The sequence below is a fragment of the Rhinatrema bivittatum genome, chromosome 8 (assembly GCF_901001135.1).
Source record: "Rhinatrema bivittatum chromosome 8, aRhiBiv1.1, whole genome shotgun sequence".
NCBI classification, from domain to species: domain Eukaryota; kingdom Metazoa; phylum Chordata; class Amphibia; order Gymnophiona; family Rhinatrematidae; genus Rhinatrema; species Rhinatrema bivittatum.
This window is the reverse complement of record NC_042622.1, coordinates 165,404,419-165,418,847: the sequence shown is the minus strand read 5'-3', so window position 1 is coordinate 165,418,847 and position 14,429 is coordinate 165,404,419. Positions and strand designations below refer to the sequence as shown.

The 14,429-nt window shown below is 47.5% G+C and overlaps 1 protein-coding gene across 1 annotated transcript in view; it reads right to left on the bottom strand.

Annotated features, from left to right (window-relative positions):
- The window catches only part of FAM222B (family with sequence similarity 222 member B), a 117,104-nt gene extending 105,397 nt beyond the window's left edge, over positions 1–11,707 (bottom strand). The window contains 1 exon segment of the mRNA XM_029611228.1: positions 11,475–11,707. The gene's annotated coding sequence lies outside the window, so the exon portion shown is untranslated.
- Positions 11,708–14,429: the final 2,722 nt, after the last annotated feature.

Genomic DNA, 14,429 nt, shown 5'->3' with positions numbered 1-14,429 from the left:
AAGGACGACATATTTGACATATGGATAGGAACCTTGGTTTTCAATTTTTATTTTTGCTGAGAATTAATGTTATAAGCTATTTTTGCATTAATTTTTATTTTTGTCAGTGTTCAACCTTTTTTCTGTCAGGACACACCTAACAGATGGTTCTCACTTGCGTGACATTTCTCATTACAATCTACGGTGGAAATAAAAAAACAAACAAACAAAGGCCCCATATTACTTTTATTGTTAAGAATGGCACAAGGGAAAAATAAGAGTACTGTCTCTGAACAAAAACTATATAAATGGTAAACCTCCCATACCAGAACAGCACCAACTTCCAGCACTCAAAAAGTAACCACCTTACACAAGGCCTTACAACTCCAATACTTCTATTAAGACAATGGAACAAGCCAGGCTGCTCTAGAGCCCTACACAGAAACTACACGCTAGCAGAAAACCTCACCTCGATCACATGTGCAGACCTGCACCTAACAAAAAATAAAGAGACCATAAACATAAATAGAAACATGCAGTCCAAAACTGAACTGGAAACCGCAACAAGCCAGGGTCTCTGTATGCAGCACAACAAAGGAAACAGCACCAGTCCTCATAAAATAAAGCAAGAAATATAAAATCAATAGCAGTAAAATCATACTAATAAAAAGAACAGATTTCAAAACAGCTGATGAATGGATCCAATAATTAAAAACTCAAAAAAATTTCTAGACACCAATAAAATATTTCAAATCAGGAGACACAAAGACCCAATAATTAAAAATAATAAGGATTAAAAAATTCTCTGCTTTCCATACCTGGAAACGTTCAATTTCCAGGTGCCCTGAGATTGTTGTGAATTAGGAAGAGGAGAGGGGTTGCTTGCAAGTTTCTCCTCTCTCTGTCACATACAAGCTCTCTCACACATAGGCACTCAATCACACACATGCTCTCTCTTATACACAGACTCTTAATCATACTTACACCTGCTCTCACACACTTACATACATGCTCTCATACATATACATACCGTCTCACTCAAGATCTCAAACATATGCTCGCGTACTCACTCAGTCCCCACCAGCAACAGCCTCCTCCTCTTCCAGCCCTCAAGGCAACAAGAAAGGAGTCCCATCGGCCACAGGGGCTGCCGTTGCTATTTTTTTTTTTTTTACATTTTTAATTTTGCAATTTTTTTTTTTTTAACAATTACATTTCAAGAAAAAACATACTTGAAGTTGTAAATATGTGAAAAGACAAAAATATTCATAGGAAAATATAAGCAAATGCTAAGGATTATTGAAATTTTCACAATTCCCAGTCCTCTATAGGGAGGCTCCAATACACATCTTTAGGAAAACATCTCTTATCAAGAACTAATTAGGAAACTATCATAGAAGGGTTCTAACATTATTGAACGACCAACTCAGACTAATGCGCCCTTGTTGAGCATAGGAGATGAAGAGGAAACCATAGTAGCTTTACAACTTATAAAGGAAACCAATTGAGGCGGTTGAAAAACAATATAGGACACATTCAAGTATTTGATTACACACTACATGGGAACTTTAAAATAAATAACGCCCCCATTTCTAATACTTTTGGCCTTAATAGCAAAAATTGCTGTCTCCTCTTCTGTGTTTGGCGTGCTAAGTCAGGGTAAGCGTATAATTTCAAATTTAGAAAAAGTTCTGTTCTGTGGTGGAAAAATAACCTCAAAATCCAATCTCTGTCTCCGAGAGGTTTCCAATACAGCAGAAAGATCCAACGTTGATTTCTCAACTGGAGAAATAATTTGTAGCCCTTTTTCATTCACCTTGCCCCTCCTAAAAGGTGGGATATAATACACCTTGGATATTAGTGGAAAAGTTTGCTCTGACAATTTCAGAAAGATATTTTTTCCACATTTCTTTCGGTGCCAGTAACGGGTCTTTAGGAAAGTTAATGAATCATAGATTTTTTTCCCCTCACTGATTTTCCATATATTCTAACCTTGTTGCAAGACATTTGTTCTCTTTAATGATGTTATGCTGCATTTCAATATTTGTATCCAAATCTTTCCTCAGGATTTCCGCATTCTTTTTATTAGAAGAAATCTGAGTTTCCAATGTTCTTATACGACCGTCTAAATTTGCCAAATGGCTGAAAACCGGCTTTATCTGGTTAGAAATACTGTTATTCAACACTTGTATCGCATCCCATAGTTTCCAACATAAATTCAACTGGTCTTACCAACAGCGATGTATTTGCCTCAGGTAACAAACTCCTCCATTCCCCCATGACTTACATCGGCGTTGCTCTCGAAGCTCCCGACGTCCGGTTTGGAGGCTAGGTTAGAGGATCCCGATGGGGGTTCCAAATTTCTCCACCTCCAGCATAGATGTTTTAGCCCGAGCCATTTCCAACGCCCGGGTCTCCACCGGATTCACGGGAAGGAGTCGCTCCTCGGGGGATAATGAGATCGAAAGCTCAGGGAGGGGGCTGGGTACTACCTCTTCCCAGTCTTCTATCCAGCGAGCATAGCCCCGAGACTTCACCCTCCTCAGCGCACATGGGCATCCATCGGGCCTGTAATTCCATTCACAGGAAGGGCAGAGTTGTTCACATTCTCTAGCCCTTCTCTTCCTACCCAAATGAGGCATAACAATTTTTTAGGAAAACGCCCTCACAGCAGCTTCAGGCGCATTATGCTAGGTCGGCCATCTTGGAACCTCCTCCCCGTTGCTGCTAGTTTTGCTCTGGGCCGACACTGCATGCACTTTACCTAACATGGCCTCTTCTTCCCGCAGCCACTATACTCCACTTCCTCTTCTGGGCCACAGGGGTGGGAAGAAGAGACCATGCTGGTGCCGCTGACTCCAGCTCCCCTGCCACGTTCTGCCCAGGCTATCAGCATTCTAAGCCCAGGCAGAAGTTGAGTTCCATTTCGCTGGGGCAGGGGGAACAGCTGAGTCAGCGGGAGACCGGGATTTGTGGTGACACCTGTGTGTGCTTGGTGACACACTGGTATTGCGACACACCAGTTGAGAACCACTGGCTAATTACATAGAGGAGAAAAAGCAGTGGAAGAGTCATTTTTCCATTGATTTTATTTTGCTAACAAATTCACAGGAAAAAAACAAAAATTTTAAATGAAGGTCCTACTTATGGAGAAAGTCTAAACAGATTAGAGAAGAGACAGCCAAGAAGGGATATGACTGAGATTTATAAAATCATGAGTGGAGTGGAACAGGTAAATAGTCAAAACAGACTTTTCTCTGACTTGAAGACTGTCTTATTCCTTTCCTCTCAAATGTCCTGAGTTCCCATATAGGGCTCTTTCTAAACAGTTTCGCGCTCAAAGAAAAGATTCAACATAAGCCGGTCCCATATTATGGAACTCCATGCCCCTTGACCTTAGACTCCAGAGCAATCAAACTTTTCAAAACACAACTCAAAACCTGGCTTTTCATACAAGCCTTCGAGAAAGAAAATTGACGCAGGCAATTAAGCAAGGATATGCGGCATAAAGCACCGAATGCCTAATTTAATGCTCCTTACTGAATTAGTTCAACCTTTTTAACTGTAGGCAACCTTCAGGACACATTGCCATGAAACACTTAATCCCCACAAATAAATGCCTTTTTGTTACCGAATACTAATGGCACCACCTATGTAATGTACGACCCATTTTTATATAGGTGCCCTATTGTAAACCGTTGTGATGGTGAATAACTTAATGACGGTATATAAAAACTCTTAAATAAATAAATAAATAAAATAAATAAGTCTCTAAGGTTTGTTTCTCACTCTAAAAAGAGCTTGTTTAGTTTTTCTCTATATGAAATAACCTAAGGCCAAATATTACATTGTATTTGTCTGAACTAAATACATTTGAAACTTAATCAAATGTGTCCTGCATTCAAAGAAATACCAGGTTTTTTACATTTAAGATAAGATTTGCCATGCTGGGTCAGACCAAGGTCTATCTTCCACCTGCATCCTGTCTCTTACTGTGGCCAGTCTGGGTTACCTGACTAATAACTGTTTATGGAGTTTTCCTTCAGGAACTTGTCCAATCCTTTTTTGAACCCCACTGTGTTAACTGCCTTGACCTCATCCTCTGACAAAAGATTCCATAGCTTGATTGTGCACTGAGTTAAAAAATTACTTCCTACAATTTGTTTTAAATCTGTCAGTTGCTAGTTTCATGCAGTGTCCCCTAGTCCTAGTGGTATTTGAAATGGTAAATAACAGTTATTGCGGTGTCTGATAGTCTAACCTTTTTCTCAATATGCCTATATGTTGTAATATCACTAATATCTGATAGACCTGTATTGCCCAGAAGCTGCCATTTTTTTTTATTTATTTTTTTTTTTTTTACAACTCCACAAAACTAGGGATTGCCTCAAATGGAGAAATTACTTACCTGATAATTTCATTTTCCTTAGTGTAGACAGATGGACTCAGGACCAATGGGTATAGTGTACTCCTGATAGCAGTTGGAGACGAATCAGATTTCAATCTGACGTCAGCCCTAGTACATATACACTTGCAGGAAGCGCAGCTCTTCAAATTCTCCTCGAAAAGCAATTGTGGATATATGTGTGCTATAATAACTTGATTAACTTGGCTAACTTGGTTAACTAGGACTGGTTCAACTGATTTCCAAACTGGAGACCGCCAGTGCACTCAACCGAATAACACCGACACCCAGCAAATATGGGTGTCTAGAACTAGGGGTAATACCTGGCTTACCCGTGCTTGTCTTGTTCTTGGGGTTTGCCACCCAATTTTTCCGGATTCCGGGGCAGCCATGGGTGGGATGCTGAGTCCATCTGTCTACACTAAGGAAAATGAAATTATCAGGTAAGTAATTTCTCCATTTCCTAGCGTGTAGCAGATGGACTCAGGACCAATGGGATGTACAAAAGCTACTCCCGAACCGGGTGGGAGGCTGCCCGTGGTCCACTTAGTACTGCCCTTGCAAAGTTTGTGTCCTCCCAGGCCTGGACATCCAGGCGGTAGAACCTGGAGAAGGTATATATGGAGGACCACATTGCCGCCCGACAGATCTCGGCAGGCGACAGCATCTTGGTTTCCGCCCAGAACACTGCCTGGGCCCTTGTAGAATGGGCCTTGACTTGTAGAGGTGGAGGTTTCCCTGCCTCTATGTAGGCTGTCTTGATTACTTCTTTGATCCAGCAGTCTATGGTGGCCCGCAAGGCCGCTTGCCCCTGTTTCTTCCCGCTGTGAAGGACAAATAGGTGGTCCTTCTTTTGTACAGATTCCGACATTTCCAGGTATCGGACTAGGAGTCTGCCGACATTTAGATGACAAAGAAGGCGTGAGTCTTCCAAGTCCTTATGTTCGTCTGGAGATGGCAGCGAGATGGTTTGGTTTAGATGAAATTGAGAAACCACCTTCAGGAGAAAGGAGGGGACAGTGCGTAGCTATATGGATCCCGGTGTGAACCTGAGGAAAGGTTCCCGGCAAGACAGCGCTTGAAGTTCGGAGATGCGACAGGCTGAACACATTGCCACTAGGAATGCAGTCTTCAAAGTCAGGAGCCATAGTGACAGACCACGTGTAGGTCTGAAAGAAGCTCCCGCTAGGAAGTCTAGTTCTAGATTGAGATTCCATAGGGGCACCGGCCACTTTAATGGTGGTCGGATTTGTTTGACCCCTCTCAGGAAGCGGGAAACATCTGGATGGGTTGATAGACTGATGCCATCCACTTTGGATCGAAAACAGGCCAGCGCGGCCACCTGAACCTTGAGGGAGTTGAGAGACAACCCCTTCTTCAAGCCGTCCTGCAGACATTCAAGGATCATGGGGATTTTGACTGTCCACGGAAGGATCTCGCGGTCCTCACACCAGGCTTTGAATACTCTCCATATTCATATGTAAGCTAGAGACGTGGAGAACTTGCGTGCTCGGAGCAAGGTGTCAATCACTGCCTTAGAGTATCCGCTCTTCTTCAGGCGAGTCCTCTCAATGGCCAGACCATAAGAGAGAATAGAGTTGGGTCTTCGTGGAGGATCGGTCCTTGCCGGAGAAGGTCCCTGTGTGGAGGTATGCACAGAGGGTTCCCCACAAGAAGTCTTTGCATGTCTGCGTACCATGGCCTTCTTGGCCAGTCCAGGGCCACTAGAAGTACTAGTCCCTTGTGGTGTTCTATCTTGCAGATGATCCCGCCCAGTAGTGCCCACTGGGGAAAGGCGTACAGCAGGTCTTCCTGTGGCCAGGTCTGGATGAGGGTGTCGATTCCCCGGGATTGCAGCTCTCGTCTGCGGCTGAAGAACTTGGGAACCTGAGCGTTGGATCTGGTTGCCAGTAGATCCATGGCTGGGGTCCCCCAGCGGTTTATTATCAACTGGAAGGCTGTGGTCGACAGCATCCATTCCCCTCGGTCTAGTCTCTCTTTGCTGAGATAGTCCGCAGAGATGTTGTCTTTTCCCTCAATGTGGGCAGGTGAGATTCCTTGCAGGTTTGCTTCCGCCCACGCCATGAGGGGGTCTATTTCCAGGGACACCTGTTGGCTTCTGGTTCCTCCCTGGCGGTTGATGTATGCAACTATTGTGGCGTTGTCCAACATGACTGACAGATTCTGCCCAGAGTCTGTGGCCGAATCATAGGCAGGCTAGTCTGACTGCTCAGGCTTCCAGTCGGTTTATGTTCCATCCCGACTCTTCCTTGTCCCATTGTCCCTGTGCCGTCAGTTCCTGACAGTGGACTCCCCACCCTCGCAGGCTCGCATCCGTGGTGAGCAAGATCCAGTTCGGTGAGGATAGCCTTATTCGTTTGCTCAGATGGTCCTCCTGTAGCCACCATTGGAGCTGCGTTCGAACCTCTGCTGGTAGCTGGAGGTGCATGAAGTATTTCTGGGACGTCAGATCCCATCGTGACAATAGGGAACGTTGTAGTGAGCGCATGTGGGCCCTTGCCCATGGAACAACTTCTAGGGTTGATATCATGAGACCGAGGACTTGGAGGTAGTCCCATACCTTGGGGCGAGCATAGTTCAGCAGTTTTCACAGTTGACCCATCAGTTTCCTTCTCATTGGAAGGGGGAGGACAACCTTGTCTTGCTTGGTGTCGAACCGGACTCCCAGGTACTCTAGCAACTGGGAGGGCTGTAGGAAGCTCTTGGCTGTATTGACGACACACCTGAGATTCTGCAGTAGATTTTTGACTCTGGTGGTTGCCTGGTGACTTTCCTCTGGAGATTTTGCCCTGATCAGCCAATCGTCCAGGTAAGGATGTACGAAGATTCCTTCTTTCCTCAGTGTTGCTGCCACTACCACCATGATTTTGGTGAAGGTTCGAGGGGCGGTAGCTAGCCCGAAGGGTCGAGCTCTGAACTGGTAGTGATGGTCCAGTATCACGAAGCATAGGAAGTGCTGATGGTCTTGGTGGACCGGGATGTGGAGAAAGGCTTCGGATAGATCCAAAGTAGTCAGGAATTCTCCCGGTTGTACTGCCCTTATGACCGAACATAGTGTTTCCATGTGGACGTGCAGTACCCTCAGGTAGTGACTGACGATCTTGAGGTCCAGTTCGGGCCTGAACGTACCCTCCTTCTTGGGGACGATAAAATAGATGGAATAGTGACCAGTATTTTGTTGGTGCATGGGCACCGAGGTTATCGCATTTAGGCTCTCCTCTTGGAGAGGAGTGGCATGGTGATCTCACAAATTTGTCTGGAGGGATGCTGTGGAAGTCCAGATAGTATCCCTCTCAAATGATGGCTAGGACCCACTTGTCCGACGTTATCTCGACCCATCTTTGGTAGAAGAAAGTAAGTCTACCCCCTATGACTTCCTGTGGATGGGTCTGTTGATTCTCATTGTGGGGTGCAGCCGGGGCCTGTACCTGAGCCAGCTCCCCTCTTGTTGTGTCTGTTCTGAAAGGACTGGGCCCTGCCTGCGGGGCGAGGTGCTTGGTATGTGTTTTTGTACAGTCTAAAACGCTGGACTCCTCTGCCCTTGGTTCTTCGGGGAGAGGAGCGCTGGTTTCTTTTGTTCCTGTCCTCCAGTAACTGAGGTACTAGGGATTCACCCCATTTGTTGGCTAACTTTTCCAGGTCGCTTCCGAACAGGAGGGATCCTTTAAAAAGCACTCTCATGAGGTTCGTCTTGGAGGTCGCGTCGGCTGACCAATTTCGGAGCCATAGTTGCCTTCTACTGCCACTATGGAGAAGACGCCCCTGGCTGAAGTGCGCACCAGGTCAGAGGTCGCATCCATGAGGAAAGATATCGCCGGTTCTAATGTTTCGGCGGAAGTAGTTGCATCCCTGGAGAGAAGCAAGCAGGCACATGTCACAATGGTGCAGCAGGAAGCGATCTGCAGGGTCATTGCTGCGACATCAATTGACTGTTTAAGGATGGATTCCTGACATCTGTCCTGGGCATCCTTGAATGCAGCTCCCTCCTTCGACTGGGATGGTAGTGCACTTTGAGATAGCACAGACCATGGCATCCACTTTTGGGAACTGTAGGAGTTCTTTGGCCGTGGGTTCCAGGGGGTATAGGGTTTCTAGGGCCCGTCCTCCTTTGAAGATGGCCTCCAGGGCATTCCATTCCAGGTCAATCAGTTGCTGTACGGCCTGCAGCATTGGGAAATAGCATGAGGCCTGACGGAGACCAACCAAAACTGGGTTCGTCTTTGGCTCCGCTGTGGTACTCGTGCCTGGAATGGCCAGCGTCTTCAGGATCAGAGACATAAGAGCTCATAACTCGTCTTTGGAGAAGAATCGCATCATGGTTTGGTATGGTTCCATCCCTGGAAGGATTTCCCCTTCCTCCAGGAAGTCAGACTCTTCCCCCGAGGTGTCTGTGTCCCCTAAGGGGAGGCTTTTGCCTGGATGGGGCGCATCTGGGTAGGTGCGAGAGGCGCTTGGAAGGTCTTGTGCTTCTAGTGGAGACTGGGTCTGTGTCGCAGGCGGTACCGATTGTGCCACAGACCCAGTTTGCAAAGGTTTGCAGCCCTTTGAACAAAGGTTTGTAGCCCTTTGAAGAATTCCACCCAGGAAAAGGTCTCTGGGTCCATATTGAATCCAGTGGAGGCCCCCCAAGGTGCCCCCCTGAGTAGGCGCCGAGTCAGAGATAGAGGTCCGGGGTACTATCCTTGGTGGATCCGGATCCATCTCCTGGCTGTGGGGGGCTTTGCTTAGGTTCCCCCTGAGCCTCTTCACACTGCAGGCATAGGGCGGAGGCCACTTCAGGTTGCGCAGCTCTCAGGTGGCAGGCTGGGCAGAGAGCTTGCCCCTTGGCTTTCTTGGCCGGCAGTGCCATGATTTGTGCACGTGGAGTGGCTCAAACCCGTCTGTGCACGTAGGTGTGCACGCTGGGAGGCTTAGTTGTGCATTCCGGTTGCGCTGGCAATGTACGCGGGGTGTGCGCGCAGGCTACCACTTTGTGCACCTGGGCGAGATGTGCGCATGGACCTACTTATGCGAGCCGCTGTGCGCACAAGTCGGTTTTGCGCCCGGTTCGCCACTGTGCGCACGGGTCAGTTGTGTGGACAATACGGCAATCAAGGGGGGGAAATGGCACTGGCGACCACGCGGGCAAGATGGCGACCCCCCTCCCCCCCCCCCCAAGAGGGTCTCCACATGTGTGGACCCTCGCACCAGATCGGGGTCTAGCCTGGACGGGGCTGCTCAACCCGATTTTACAAACGCCGGAAGGGACGATCTGTGCGGCAATTCGAGCCTCGGAGACCGGAGACTTAGAAAACGTTTTCTACCTTACATGGTCTCGACATTTCCCAGTCTCGTGTGGGCAGTCTCCGGCTGCGGGGGGGGGGAAGAGATAGGGAATTACCTTCACCGCCGCGCTCGATTCAACAACCTGCTGTCTCTAACCACCCCAGGGGCTGACCACGCCGGGAGCCAGCTACCGGACCGAGGCTTACCTTTGAGGGATCTCGGAAATCACCTCAGGAATTCTCGACTGGGGGAGGAACCCTTAGGTATCACCGCAGGAGAGCGGGGCTCGTCTTCTTGAGGTAAATTTTCTTTCTTCTTTGTTTTAGAATTGCTAACACTATTCAAGTGTGTGGATGTGTCCCTATCTGCTTAGGAGACGGAGAAATACTAAAGAACTAAGCTTCCTGCACAGGTATATGTAGGCTGCCATCAGCGGTGAAATCTGACTAAGTCTCTCATCTGCTATCAGGAGTACACTATGCCCATTGGTCCTGAGTCCATCTGCTACACGATAAAAAAGGAGAACTGTTTAAGGTCTGCAGATTTAGAGTAATGCTGTAATAGTCCCCAGTCATAAGCCAAGCAAGTGTCTTGAGTATTATGAAAGAACTAATGGATGTCTTAGACTTAAAACAGTGAATTCAAACCCCCACACAGAGCTCAACATCTAAACACGTACATAAGAGGACTAAGAAGTGAGAACAGATGTTCTGCTAGATTTCTGCATAGTTCTACAAAGCAGCACAAGTCAAAAGGGGACTTGGCTGATGCTGTATCAGAAATCATTTAAATTGGATGGCTTAGTGGCAATGCAATGGGGAAGAACCCCAGTTTGATTTCCAAGTCATGTCTTCTGCATCCTGCTTCCTGCAGGGAGATGGGAGTCATGGTCATCATTAAGGGTGACATCTGGTGGCTCTAGGACCATTCCTATAATGCAGTGGTATTCACTCCCAGCCCTCAATAGCCGCTAACAGGTCAAGTTTTCAGGATATCCCTAATGAATATACATGACAGAATTGTATACACCTGTCCCCTTTGTATGCAAATCCAACTCCTGCATAGTCACTAAGGATATCCTGAAAAGCCAACCTGTTGGCAGCCCTTGAAGGCTAAGAGTGAATACCTCTGCGACTAGGGAGAGGGGGAGAAATGTCCATATAGTTGTGAATGAAAACTCATGGCCCCAGCATCCCAGTAATGGTTCCAATTGAGCTAGAAAACACTATTGGGCTATAGAAAAATAAGGTGGATTTTTTTTTTTTTTAACTGTCATACGTTTTTGGTATTGCCAAAAATCTAGTACTGTGCTTTTTTTTTTTATGCCACTCCCCTATGGCTGGAATACCAGCTCTAATGAAGGCTGTTTACCACCCAGCTTTGTACTGCAGGAACATTAAGACTATTTACTTAGCTGACTGGTAAATAAGATTCTTCCTCAGGCTTTGCCCATCTGGCACCGTGATAATTAAGCCTTGCTCAGTGACATTTATGTACCCAGCAGCCAGGCAAACAAGGCCTTTCAACCGAGCTCAAGTTCCCAGATAGAGTCTCTCACAACAAATCTGGGGCACCATGAGCCTTTTCCTCAAAGTAATACCTAATACATATACAAATAACCTCCGATAGCTGCTCCGGGCTCCTCCTACAAGAGAGTGCTCTACTACCGAGGGGCTTTCCTTCTCCTCCAGCCTGGCCTGCAGCTAGCAGGAATCTCCAGAGCCTGCCAGGAGGGGGCGAGAGCCCTAACTAACAGCGCAAGGTCAGCGTTTGTCACGAAGGTCGCGCCCCTCCCGCTACTCACTGTCGATGCCGTGCTCCGGGGCTCCGCTCCCCGTTCCGTGTACGAGACGGCCGCTTCCGCCCCGCTCGACATCCGATGGCCCAACGCAGAGGACCCCCCACACCGCGCATGCGCACAGTGCAACTCAGCTGAGTAGGCCTGCCGCTGTGGGGTGCCTGTCGCAGTGCCTGACTGCCGGCTGAGGCTATCAGGACCCTTGTGCTCTCACTCTCTCTCTCTTTCCAACGCTTGAAGTACCTAAACGTTCCCTGTTTCAGGCAGCAAATAGCCTGACTCCGCCCCCTCATGCGCGTCTTGTCGAGACCCCGCCTGCCTCAGGCAGCCTCTGGACCTGACTCCGCCCCCCCCCTGGAAGTTTTTCCTTGACAGTGGACGTGCCGGAGGGAACGGACAGACTGAGAAGCCATCTAAAACTTGAGGAGTGGTCAAAGGCAGTTACGATTCAATGCCAAAAAAAGTGCAGTCAGGCATTTGGTGTGCAGAGATCTAAAAGGCCTATATGTGATGGGGGATGAGAGACTGATGTGCACCAACCAGAAGAGAGACCTTGGGGTGATAGTATCTGATAATGTCAAGGAGTCAAAATATTGTGACAAGTTTTTATTTTAGTTATATTTTGCTTTTTAGGCACTTTCAAAGTGGATTACATTCAGATATTAGAGGTATTTCCCTGTCCCCCAGAGGGCTCACAATCTAAGTTTGTACCTAAGGCAATGGAGGGTGAAGTGATTTGTCAGGCCCACCGTGATATGCATTTGTACAGGGCGGCAGGAGAGGCCACGGGGCCACCGACAGAGCTTATGCCACTGGCAGCTGAAGAAGGAGAGAGGCCGCCGGCGGCTGAAGGAGAGGCCCGTGTTTTTATTTGTGTGCGTGCGTGCCCGTGCACAACTTCCACTCCCCCCACCACAGAGGAAGGCTGTTGGGTTGTAGAAGAGCTCATCCCACCACGGCCAGATGACAACAAGAGGTCCGCAGGGCTGAGGTGGAGCTCATCCCACCATGACCCAATGCAACAAGAAGCCCAGTATGTATATGTGTGAGCTTATATGTGTCTGCGTGAGAACCTTTGTGTGTCTGAGAGAGCATCAGTGTTTGTGTCTGTGTGAGAGCCTATCGGGTAGATTTTTATTCAGCTGCGCACGTAAATTTCGGCCTTTACGTGCACCAAGCCAGTTTTCAACAAGGCACGGCAATTCATGTAAAGTCATTTGCCGCTGTACCGGGAAAGGGACTGCCGGCGCACACAAGTTGCTGAGCCACCCTGGGAACAGGAGATAGTGAGATGCTTCTTTCTCTTTTATCAGTGTTGGGGTGAAATCACATCAGACCAGAGGGTCCTGGAAGTGATATGAGATGGATATTTGCTGAAGTTTCACAGTGTTCCTTGGGACGTGTTCAAGGTGTCTCCCTGTCACTCACCACAGAAGAAGCAAGCAGAGGAGTGTACATTGTCAAGGCTTCTCAGTCTGAGGGCTGTGGTTCCAGTGCCCACGTCTCTAGAAAATACGGGCCAATATTCTATTTATTTCATTGTGCACAGGAAGGAGGACTCTTTTTGTCTCATTTTGGATCTCAAAGGGGTCAGCCATCATTTGCGGGTGACTCATTTTCGCATGGAAACATTGTGCTCAGTGAATTTCTGACCTCCTTGGATCTGTCCAAAGCTTACCTGCATATACCCATCCAGCTAGAGCACCAAAGTTTTCTGCAATTCACGGTTTTGGATCATCATTATCAGTTTCGAGCACTGCCTTTTGGTCTGGCACCACGCTCATAACTTTTTCCAAGGTTATGGTGGTGATGGCGGCAGAGTTGAGAAAGGATGGGATCCTGGTACACCTGTACTTGGACGACTGGCTGATTTGGGCCAAGTCTTTGGAAGATTGCCTCCTGGTGACGCACAAAGTGATCTCCTTGTTGCAGGAGCTCAATTGGATGATGAACCTGGCCAAGAGAAGTCTTCAGTCATCCCAGTCGCTAGAGTATCTTGGTGTTCGTTTCAACACGAAGCAGGGCAGGGTTTTGCTGCTGAAGGGACGTATTCAGAAGTTGTTGGCGCAGGTGTGTCTGTTGATGAACAGTATACGCCTAACAGTGCGGTCCTAACTGCAGGCACTCGGTTTGATGGCAGCGACCCTGGAAGTGATGCCATGGGCGAGGACGCATTTGCATCCTCTTCAGCACTCCATGTTGTCTCAGGACTATTCGATTCAACTCCATCTGCTGATGGAGATCTGCTCTCAACTACAGTGGTGGTTATAAGCGGATGATCTTAGAAAGAGGGTTTCCCTAAAATCACCGGATTGGCTAGTACTCACCACAGATGCGAGCCTCCAGGATTGGGGAGCTCACTGTCAGGAACTGACAGCGCAAGGGCGATGGAGAAGATACAGAGAAGGGCGACCAAAATGATAAGGGGAATGGAACAGCTCCCCTATGAGGAAAGACTAAAGAGGTTAGGACTTTTCAGCTTGGAGAAGAGATGGCTGAGGGGGGATATGATAGAGGTGTTTAAAATCATGAGAGGTCTAGAACGGGTAGATGTGAATCAGTTATTTAGTCTTTCAGATAATAGAAAGACTAGGGGGCACTCCATGAAGTTAGCATGGGGCACATTTAAAACTAATCGGAGAAAGTACTTCTTCACTCAATTTACAATTAAACTCTGGAATTTGTTGCCAGAGGACGTGGTTAGTTCAGTTAGTATAGCTGTGTTTAAAAAAGGATTGGATAAGTTCTTGGAGGAGAAGTCCATTACCTGCTATTAATTAAGTTGACTTAGAAAATAGCCACTGCTATTACTAGCAACAGTAACATGAAATAGACTTAGTTTTTGGGTATTTGCCAGGTTCTTATGGCCTGGATTGGCCACTGTTGGAAACAGGATGCTGGGCTTGATGGACCCTTGGTCTGACCCAGTATGGCATGTTCTTAGCCATCTTTCCCAGGTAA